Source organism: Lepidochelys kempii, chromosome 19, assembly GCF_965140285.1.
Source record: "Lepidochelys kempii isolate rLepKem1 chromosome 19, rLepKem1.hap1, whole genome shotgun sequence".
In the NCBI taxonomy this organism is placed as follows: Eukaryota; Metazoa; Chordata; order Testudines; family Cheloniidae; genus Lepidochelys; species Lepidochelys kempii.
This window is the reverse complement of record NC_136398.1, coordinates 16914894-16925671: the sequence shown is the minus strand read 5'-3', so window position 1 is coordinate 16925671 and position 10778 is coordinate 16914894.

The following is a 10778-nucleotide window of genomic DNA, read 5'->3' as shown; positions in this document are numbered from 1 at the left end:
CTTATTTTCTGTTTATCATTTGTTATTTTCTGTTTGTCTTCTGCTAAATTTCTGTCACCCAGTCAGGGAGCAGAAACAATACTGTGTTACTGATGTGACCAATCACACACCACTGAATAGCAAAATAATCAAAGTGAACAGTTTGTGAACACCCCATAAACTGAATTTGCTTGGCATAATCTATCCAGCAAACACCTACATACAACAGATACATGCAAAGGAAACAGGATTGGTGCACAGATAGAAAACACTGGGCTCACTGGAAATTGGCAAGGACTTTTAGCAAATAATTTCAAAGAAAGGCAGCCCATGGTTCAGATGCTGGAAATGAACAAAGGTTCCAGAATTGCTATACAAGATGAGAGCATCAGACCTTCTAGCCCTTTCACTGCAAGGCAGTAAGTCTCAGCCCTTTATGACCTGTTTCCTTGTTCTTGGCAGCATAAATTAAGAGGGATGAGGGTAGGCAGAGAATAAATTGTCTGAGGATGTTTGGTCTTAACTAGAGCTGATTGAAAACTTCTCAATTAAACTTTTTTCCCATCAGAACAGTTTCTTAGGGCCAGGGTGGAATTTGTGGGGGATGGATGCACATGAAAGAGGGAGAAATACCTACCCTAGAATTTTGGGAAGGGGGCAGGAAGGCAGTGGGAAAAGAGACCCACACTGGACTAGCCAATAGCCTGGTCGACAGAGCTACCAAGTCAACCCAGTTACAGGAGACCTAGGGTATGTCTACACTACGAAATTAGGTCGAATTTATAGAAGTCGGTTTTTTAGAAATCGGTTTTATATATTCGAGTGTGTGTGTCCCCACAGAAAATGCTCTAAGTGCATTAAGTGCATTAACTCGGCGGAGCGCTTCCACAGTACCGAGGCAAGCGTCGACTTCCGGAGCGTTGCACTGTGGGTAGCTATCCCACAGTTCCCGCAGTCTCCGCTGCCCATTGGAATTCTGGGTTGAGATCCCAATGCCTGATGGGGCTAAAACATTGTCGCAGGTGATTCTGGGTACATATCGTCAGGCCCCTGTTCCCTCCCTCCCCCCGTGAAAGCAAGGGCAGACAATCATTTCGCGCCTTTTTTCCTGAGTTACCTGTGCAGACGCCATACCACGGCAAGCATGGAGCCCGCTCAGGTAACCGTCACCCTATGTCTCCTGGGTGCTGGCAGACGCAGTACGGCATTGCTACACAGTAGCAGCAACCCCTTGCCTTGTGGCAGCAGACGGTACAGTACGACTGGTAGCCGTCATCGTCATGTCTGAGGTGCTCCTGGTCGCCTCTGTGAGGTCGATCAGGAGTGCCTGGGCAGACATGGGCGCAGGGACTAAATTTGGAGTGACTTGAGCAGGTCATTCTCTTTAGTCCTGCAGTCAGTCCTATTGAACCGTCTTATGGTGAGCGGGCAGGCAATACGGACTGCTAGCAGTCGTACTGTACCATCTTCTGCCGAGCAGCCATGAGATGTGGATGGCATGCAGTCCTTCTGCACCGTCTGCTGCCAGCCAAAGATGTAAAAGATAGATGGAGTGGATCAAAACAAGAAATAGACCAGATTTGTTTTGTACTCATTTGCTTCCCCCCCTCCCCTGTCTAGGGGACTCATTCTTCTAGATCACACTGCAGTCACTTACAGAGAAGGTGCAGCGAGGTAAATCTAGCCATGTATCAATCAGAGGCCAGGCTAACCTTCTTGTTCCAATAAGGACAATAACTTAGGTGCACCATTTCTTATTGGAACCCTCCGTGAAGTCCTGCCTGAAATACTCCTTGATGTAAAGCCACCCCCTTTGTTGATTTTAGCTCCCTGAAGCCAACCCTGTAAGCCGTGTCGTCAGTCGCCCCTCCCTCCGTCAGAGCAACGGCAGACAATCATTCCGCGCCTTTTTTCTGTGCGGACGCCATACCAAGGCAAGCATGGAGGCCGCTGAGCTCATTTTGGCAATTAGGAGCACATTAACCACCACACGCATTATCCAGCAGTATATGCAGCACCAGAACACGGCAACGCGATACCGGGCGAGGAGGCGACGTCAGCGCGGTCCCGTGAGTGATCAGGACATGGACACAGATTTCTCTGAAAGCATGGGCCCTGACAATGCATGCATCATGGTGCTAATGGGGCAGGTTCATGCTGTGGAACGCCGATTCTGGGCTCGGGAAACAAGCACAGACTGGTGGGACCACATAGTGTTGCAGGTCTGGGACGATTCCCAGTGGCTGCGAAACTTTCGCATGCGTAGGGGCACTTTCATGGAACTTTGTGACTTGCTTTCCCCTGCCCTGAAGCGCATGAATACCAAGGTGAGAGCAGCCCTCACAGTTGAGAAGCGAGTGGCGATAGCCCTGTGGAAGCTTGCCACGCCAGACAGCTACTGGTCAGTTGGGAATCAATTTGGAGTGGGCAAATCTACTGTGGGGGCTGCTGTGATGCAAGTAGCTCACGCAATCAAAGATCTGCTGATATCAAGGGTAGTGACCCTGGGAAATGTGCAGGTCATAGTGGATGGCTTTGCTGCAATGGGATTCCCTAACTGTGGTGGGGCTATAGACGGAACCCATATCCCTATCTTGGCACCGGAGCACCAAGCCGCCGAGTACATAAACCGCAAGGGGTACTTTTCGATAGTGCTGCAAGCTCTGGTGAATCACAAGGGACGTTTCACCAACATCAACGTGGGATGGCCGGGAAAGGTGCATGACGCTCGCATCTTCAGGAACTCTGGTCTGTTTCAAAAGCTGCAGGAAGGGACTTTATTCCCAGACCAGAAAATAACTGTTGGGGATGTTGAAATGCCTATATGTATCCTTGGGGACCCAGCCTACCCCTTAATGCCATGGCTCATGAAGCCGTACACAGGCAGCCTGGACAGTAGTCAGGAGCTGTTCAACTACAGGCTGAGCAAGTGCAGAATGGTGGTAGAATGTGCATTTGGACGTTTAAAGGCGCGCTGGCGCAGTTTACTGACTCGCTTAGACCTCAGCGAAACCAATATTCCCACTGTTATTACTGCTTGCTGTGTGCTCCACAATATCTGTGAGAGTAAGGGGGAGGCGTTTATGGCGGGGTGGGAGGCTGAGGCAAATCGCCTAGCTGCTGGTTACGCGCAGCCAGACACCAGAGCGGTTAGAAGAGCACAGGAGGGCGCGGTACGCATCAGAGAAGCTTTGAAAACCAGTTTCATGACTGGCCAGGCTACGCTGTGAAAGTTCTGTTTGTTTCTCCTTGATGAAACCCCCCGCCCCTTGGTTCACTCTACTTCCCTGTAAGCTAACCACCCTCCCCTCCTCCCTTTAATCATTGCTTGCAGAGGCAATAAAGTCATTGCTGCTTCACAGTCATGCATTCGTTATTCATTCATCACACAAATAGGGAGATGACTACCAAGGTATCCCAGGAGGGGTGGTGGAGGAGGGAAGGAAAATGCCACACAGCACTTTAAGCACAGCACTTTAAAAGTTTACAACTTTAAAATTTATTGAATGACAGCCTTCTTTTTTTTGGGCTATCCTCTGTGGTGGAGTGGCTGGTTGGCCGGAGGCCCCCCCACCGCGTTCTTGGGTGTCTGGGTGTGGAGGCTATGGAACTTGGGGAGGAGGGCGGTTGGTTACAGAGGGGCAGCAGTGGCAGTCTGTGCTCCAGCTGCCTTTGCTGCAGCTCAACCATACACTGGAGCATACTGGTTTGGTCCTGCAGCAGCCTCAGCATTGAATCCTGCCTCCTCTCATCACGCTGCCGCCACATTTGAGCTTCAGCCCTGTCTTCAGCCCGCCACTTACTCTCTTCAGCCCTCCACCTCTCCTCCCGGTCATTTTGTGCTTTCCTGCACTCTGACATTATTTGCCTCCACGCATTCGTCTGTGCTCTGTCAGTGTGGGAGGACAGCATGAGCTCGGAGAACATTTCATCGCAAGTGCGTTTTTTTTTCTTTCTAAGCTTCACTAGCCTCTGGGAAGGAGAAGATCCTGTGATCATTGAAACACATGCAGCTGGTGGAGAAAAAAAAGGGACAGCGGTATTTAAAAAGACACATTTTATAAAACAGTCGCTACACTCTTTCAGGGTAAACCTTGCTGTTAACATTACATACATAGCACATGTGCTTTCGTTACAAGGTCGCATTTTGCCTCCTCCCACCGCGTGACTACCCCCTCAACCTTCCCCCCTCCCTGTGGCTAACAGCAGGGAACATTTCTGTTTAGCCACAGGCAAACAGCCCAGCAGGAATGGGCTCCTCTGAGTGTCCCTGAAGAAAAGCACTCTATTTCAACCAGGTGACCATGAATTATATCTCAGTCTCCTGAGGATAACACAGAGAGATAAAGAACGGATTTTGGTTGAATGCCAGCAAACATACACTGCAATGCTTTGTTCTACAGTGATTCCCGAGTACGTGTTACTGGCCTGGAGTGGTAAAGTGTCCTACCATGAAGGACGAAATAAGGCTGCCCTCCCCAGAAACCTTTTGCAAAGGCTTTAGGACTACATCTAGGAGAACCGCAAATGCCAGGGCAAAGTAATCCTTTCACATGCTTGCTTTTAAACCATGTATAGCATTTTAAAAGGTACACTCACCAGAGGTCCCTTCTCCGCCTGCTGGGTCCAGGAGGCAGCCTTGGGTGGGTTCGGGGGGTACTGGCTCCAGGTCTAGGGTGAGAAACAGTTCCTGGCTGTCGGGAAAACCGGTTTCTCCGCTTGCTTGCTGTGAGCTATCTACAACCTCCTCATCATCATCATCTTCTTCGTCCCCAAAACCTACTTCCGTATTGCCTCCATCTCCATTGAAGGAGTCAAACAACACGGCTGGGGTAGTGGTGGCTGAACCCCCTAAAATGGCATGCAGCTCATCATAGAAGTGGCATATTTGGGGCTCTGACCCAGAGCGGCTGTTCGCCTCTCTGGTTTTCTGGTAGGCTTGCCTCAGCTCCTTCAGTTTCACGCGGCACTGCTTCGGGTCCCTGTTATGGCCTCTGTCCTTCATGCCCTGGGAGATTTTGACAAAGGTTTTGGCATTTCGAAAACTGGAACGGAGTTCTGATAGCACGGATTCCTCTCCCCAAACAGCGATCAGATCCCGTACCTCCCGTTCGGTCCATGCTGGAGCTCTTTTGCGATTCTGGGACTCCATCATGGTCACCTGTGCTGATGAGCTCTGCATGGTCACCTGCAGCTTGCCACGCTGGCCAAACAGGAAATGAGATTCAAAAGTTCGCGGTTCTTTTCCTGTCTACCTGGCCAGTGCATCTGAGTTGAGAGTGCTGTCCAGAGCGGTCAGAATGGAGCACTCTGGGATAGCTCCCGGAGGCCAATACCATTGAATTGTGTCCAAAGTACCCCAAATTTGAGCCGGCAACGTCGATTTAAGCGCTAATCCACTTGTCAGGGGTGGAGTAAGGAAATCGATTTTAAGAGCCCTTTAAGTCGAAATAAAGGGCTTCAATGTGTGGACGGGTGCAGGTTTAAATCGATTTAACGCTGCTAAATTCGACCTAAAGTCCTAGTGTAGACCAGGGCCTAGGCTCAAGTATCTGCTCTGAATCATGCAGAGTAGGGACTTGAATCTGGGGCAATTATAGTCCAGGTGAGTGTCCTAGCCACTCAGCTATTGGTTATCCTAGGCTCTTGCTTTCTGTCAGAAAATGTCAAAGGGTCCCGGTTTCATTCCTCCTCAGTTCACTTGACATTTTTTGTGAGACAGAATTGTTATTTTCTAGCCAGAGTCTTAACCTGAGGTGCTTCACTGTGCTAATCGGGCACTTAGCTCCATACCCCTCTCTGAAGCCTCATCTCAGTAGAATCACGGTCCCCTCCTCTCCCCATCCCACTCAGGATGGTCTACTTCACTCTCTTGTAGGCAGGGCCCTTCATTTTCCGTTTTTATTTCATTTAATTTTTCCCCGGAATCGATCAGTGTTTATTACCACCACAACAAAAACTGGGGGAAATCAGTGAAAAAAACGATTCATAATTTTTCTGGATAAATATCGAGGTTTATTATGGTGGACGGGAAGAAAGGGGGGAAATGGAGTCAGTAGATTAATGCTTCAAATTCCGTTCATCAATGTGGTTTGCTGCAGAACTAAACTAGAACTCAAAACACAAGGCCACCTCTGAGTTTAAGAAAACAATAGATCTCTAATCCCCAAATAAAACTTTTCATTTGAATAAACAGTTTATTGTTGTAGATTTAGAACTAATAACCTATACATGTTTACATTTAATAACTGGGCCATATCATTTGCCCATACACTCAACTTCATCCGTTGCTCCTGGTTTTGTTTTTTTTTAAACTTTCAAATATTTCCTTGCATTCTGAAACATATGCTGATACAGATTTTCGTTTTCTTCCCATTTTAGTGTGTCAGATCTTTACACCGTCATCTGCTAACAGCTTGAAATGTGTACATTGTGGGCATGAGAGTCATCAGTACGTTCAGATGCACACATACTTCAGAGCTTGCACGTGTGCCTGTTTGTTTATTGTGTGTATCTTCTAGATTAATACAGAGTCTTACTTCAACAGGCAGCTTAGCATATACACACAGTCTAGTGTATTACCGTAATACATCTATCTCATGCAATGAATTGTATTTTCTTAATAAAACAGGACAGGTTATTATTTATATTTTTGAATGATACAAAAGTGGGGTGAAAATTGGAAAAACTTAACAATACTTTTTGTAAAACCCAGGAATTTTTTGGTAAAAATCAGTTTAAACTGAAAACAAAGGGGCTTACTTATAGGCAACATTGCACACCTGTCTTCTGCAGGACCAATCCTTGAGTTCTCCTCACCCCCTCTTTGTTTTTGTATTTAGGCACAAGATGAAATCCCAGACAAATGGCCTTCTTCTTTGTTGGATCCACTACTGTCCTGAAGGGACCTTTCCATTCTTCTCCCCAATGTGAAGCTGAGTTGGAGACGGAGTCCTCAGATGCTTACATCACTTCCATAAGAAGAAAATCAAGCCCCAGCAGAGCCCTGACAATGGACCAGTGCTTAGATGGCTGAGCAGGGTAATGCTATCAATGGGGACCCCATAGTACACAGAGTATATGTTTCTGGAACTCTCATTAGTCTGGAACCCAAGTTGACTGGTTACATTTATCCCCATGACAGGTCTCTTTGCTCGCAACAGGAAACACGTCATTGTAATCATGTTCTCACTTAGGTTTAGTCTTTTTTCCTTCTGTAGTCTTCTTTTTTTTAAAGCACTTGGTGAATTTATATTCAATACATTTTGTGCTTTCATTAAAGGCTAGATCATGCCAAAATTGTGTCTAGGGCAGAAATTCTCTAAACCACATGTGACAAATCTGTCACGTGCTGTATGGTTAATATTTGCAACACAAAGATATCTCTTTGAAAAATGAAACATAACCATAACTAGTGTAAAGGCCAGAACTCAATAGTGTTACACTGATTTAATGCCTCTTGACATGTCTTCTGTTGTACACCACATTACCCAGGACTGCAGACATGATACATCCCTGACATACTCCTGTTCTGACTTCAAAACTGAGCGCACTGTGGTCAACACTGCATGTAAAGTTGGAATAGAAGTTTTTGATGATGTTGATTATACGGAGAGGGATTCCATATGCCTGCAGAATGCACCATATGCTGGTCCTGTGAATGCTATCAAAAGCCTTTTCAAAGTCTATGAAGTTTATGTAGAGTTGCCGTTGCCATTCTAAGCATTGTTCTATTATGTTTCGTAGAGAGAAGATCTCGTTTGTGCATCCACGCCCTTTCCAAAAACTGGCTTGCTCTTTTCTGAGAACCCTATGAGCTGCCTCTGATATATGCTGGACTATGATCATACACAATACCTTGCTTGGCACAGATAAAAGTGTGATATCATGCCAGTTACTACAATCACTTTCTTTGGTATCTTCTTTGGTATCTGAACACCCACAATGCCCAGAGAAGTTAATAGGGCCTGCCAGGGCTCAGTCCCACTAATAAATCAGGCCGTTTTGATTTAGGTGTCCAAATATGGATTTAGATACCTAACTTCAGGCACAGAAGTTTGAAAATTGTGGCCAATTTTGCAAATGTCTGGGTGTGGCCCCCAATGTCCTGAACAAATTCTATTTCCTATACTACACTGTTCCTGGCTGCATGCCCACTGGAGCCTTCAGTAACTGTTCTGAACTGCTGTGAAATCACACTGTACTTCTCTAAATACTCACATGTTTTGGCATTATTGGCCACAAGGGTCAGAACCTTGGTTTTATGTCTTGTCTGAGGCAACCTACAGCAGCACAGTGTCTCCTAACACAATGTCATAGAAACATAGAATCACAGAAGATTAGGGTTGGAAGAGATCTCCAGAGGTCATCTAGTCCAACCCCCTGCTCAAAACAGGACCAACCCCAACTAAATCATCCCAGCCAGGGCTTTGTCAAGGTGGGCCTTAAAAACCTCTCAGGATGGAGATTCCACCACCTCCCTAGGTAACCCATTCCAGTGCTTCACCACCCTCCTAGTGAAATTGTGTTCCCTAATATCCAACCTAGACCTCCCCCACTGTAACTTGAGACCATTACTCCTTGTTCTGTCATCTGCCACCACTGAGAACAGCCAAGCTCCATCCTCATTGGAACCCCCCTTCAGGTAGTTGAAAGTAGCTATCAAATCCCCCTACACTCTTCTCTTCTGTGGACTAAATGACCCCAGTTCCCTCAGCCTCTCCTCGTAAGTCATGTGCCCCAGCCCCCTGATCATTTCCGTTGCCCTCCACTGGACTTTCTCCAATTTGTCCATATTCTTTCTGTAGTGGGGGTCCAAAACTGGACACAGTACTCCAGATGTGGCCTCACCAGTGCCGAATAGAGGGGAATAATCACTTCCCTCAATCTGCTGGCAATGCTCCTACTAATACAGCCCAATGTGCCGTTAGCCTTCTTGGCAACAAGGGCACACTGCTGACTCCTATCTAGCTTCTCGTCCACTGTAATCCCCAGGTCCTTTTCTGCAGAACTGCTGCTTAGCCAGTCACTCCACAGCCTGTAACGGTGCATGGGATTCTTCCGTCCTAAGTGCAGGACTCTGCACTTGTCCTTGTTGAACTTCATCAGATTTCTTTTGGCCCAATCCTCCAATTTGTCTTGGTCACTCTGGACCCTATCAGGACATTTTACATTGATTCAGAGGAAAGAACACTCCCTACCAACAGAGCAGCATCACTTCCTGCTGTATTCTAGTTTTCCTCAGGAGTTCTCTCATTCCAAGTGGACTCACCCCAGATTTGCTCAGTTTAATCACTCTGATTAGATAATTTCTTAGACACAGATCTGATCTGTTACGTAGACTCGGGAATGTTAGAGATGGAGAGAACAACTTGATCATTTAAATCACTGCATCGCTGGCCAGTGCAGGATTCTTCCCTACAATTCAGTCTCCTTTGATTAATGTAGCGTACTTCTAAACCCAGGCAAAGGATACAACAATCTTTTGTCCCAGATTGCGTAAGACCCCATGGGCCCCACTGTTCTGGTCAGCTGGTTAAACCAGCTACAGGCTCAGGCTCAGTGCGTATGTGCCTCAATGGCCTCTTCCGTACACCAGGTCTGTCACATACAAAGACCTTGCTCTCCCCCCAGCACCCCATGCAGTCAAACCCACCGGTGGTAGGAAGGAGCAGGAGGGGGTGCTTCTCTGAGGTGAGGGAAAAGTGGACAGCCTTTGTTCTCACCCTCCCATTGTCGGGTTGCCAACCCTTCCGGATTGTCCTGGAGTCTCCAGGAATCGAAGATTAATCTTTATTTAATGATTATGTCATGTGACAAAACCTCTGTCCTGGAATACATTCAACCAGAGTGGGAATCCCTACCCCCACCCTCGAGTGACAGGCGCCCTGCATAACTCCTCCCACGCTCCTGAGTATGAAGAGAAGTGGATGGGGGAGGGATAGCTCAGTGGTTTGAGCATTGGCCTGCTAAACCCAGGGTTGTGAGTTCAATCCTTGAGGGGGCCATTTAGGGATCTGGGGCAAAATTTGGGGATTGGTCCTGCTTTGAGCAGGGGTTGGACTAGATGACCTCCTGAGGTCCCTTCCAACCCTGACATTCTATGATTCAATGCAAGGGGAATTCAGCTAAGCCTGCTGCTGTCAGCACCTAATAACCCGCACTGGGAGGGAGTGAGCAGAAGGGAACCTGCCTCATGCCACCCTGTGCGTTACAACCCATTCCTCATAACATACAGTTTGACCCACTGCACCAAGACAGGCTGTTGAGCAGAGCTGGGAAAAGCTCAAGCTAAGCCTCGAAAGGGAGTGCTACTTCTGGGGTTCCATTGCACATCAAGGCAAACCAAAGCAGCCAAACAGAGAGGACTCTGGTTTTACCCCACTGGCTAACCACAAGTCACACAAGCAATTCCTTTCGACACTCCAGTGCCCCAGTATCCCCACCCGTGCCCCTCGTTACGGGGAGAAATTGTTATGAAAACCTGGGATGCAGGCCCTGAGGCAGCCCTGACAATGAGCAAGAACCAGGATGAGGGTTCCCAGGCTGTGTAGGGCCTAGACCCATCCATAAAGCTCAAGCTCCTGGAGTCACGTGATGGGATCAGAATCTTAGCTTGCATTACAAAAAGGGATCTTTCTAGCCTCCTGGATCCAAAGGAAAACCAGTAAACATTCTTATTAGTATTGTATTGCAGTAGCACCTTGGAGCCTGGTCACAGACCAGGGCCCCCCTGTAAACACAGAGCAAAATGATGGCCCTGCCCCAAAGAACTTACAATCTAAGTAACATGCCCTGAA